Source organism: Calidris pugnax, unplaced genomic scaffold (assembly GCF_001431845.1).
Source record: "Calidris pugnax isolate Ruff unplaced genomic scaffold, ASM143184v1 scaffold605, whole genome shotgun sequence".
Taxonomy (NCBI): domain Eukaryota; kingdom Metazoa; phylum Chordata; class Aves; order Charadriiformes; family Scolopacidae; genus Calidris; species Calidris pugnax.
This window is the reverse complement of record NW_015091513.1, coordinates 64,867-65,462: the sequence shown is the minus strand read 5'-3', so window position 1 is coordinate 65,462 and position 596 is coordinate 64,867. Positions and strand designations below refer to the sequence as shown.

General features: G+C 60.6%; 1 protein-coding gene across 1 annotated transcript in view; it reads right to left on the bottom strand.

The window, feature by feature from the left end:
- Nucleotides 1–596, bottom strand: part of PLEKHB1 (pleckstrin homology domain containing B1) — a 15,104-nt gene that overhangs the window by 4,772 nt on the left and 9,736 nt on the right. The window lies entirely within an intron of this gene.

Genomic DNA, 596 nt, shown 5'->3' with positions numbered 1-596 from the left:
GTTGATTCTGACAGAGGGGGATACCATTCCTCCCAAGGGGTACCACCAGCCTGGGATGGAGATGGGACCCCCATTTTTGGGGTGTCGCCACGGCTCCTTCCAGCATCCCCTCCAGACCCCATGATGCATGTCCCCCCCCCCTAAAAAAACCCAAAGGAACACTGGGGGGAGTCAGGATGGGGCCACCCACCTCCGTACTGGTGGCCGTAGTGGCCAGAGCTGATGTAGGCCGTCTGGTGGGAGTCCAGGGGCACCGTCTGGTAGTAGTCATCATCGTAGGGGTCGTAGACGTGCACCTGGGAGCGGTGGGAGCGCGGTGTGAGGCTGGTGCCAGGACCACGGGGGCCACATGGGGCACAGTGGACACCCCCCAAGTGTGGCCACACCAGTGCTGTGCCTCAGTTTCCCCCCCCGTGTGATGGGGACAGGGGTGCTTTGGGTTCTCCTCTCACCTTAGCTATGTCCCATCACCCCAACTCTTGCCTTAACCATGTCCCTCATGACCCTGTGTCTCCTCCCACCGTAACTCTGCCCCAAGTGATGGGACAAGAGGGAATGGCCTCAAGTTGTGCCTGAGAAGGTTGAGGAGGGAGATT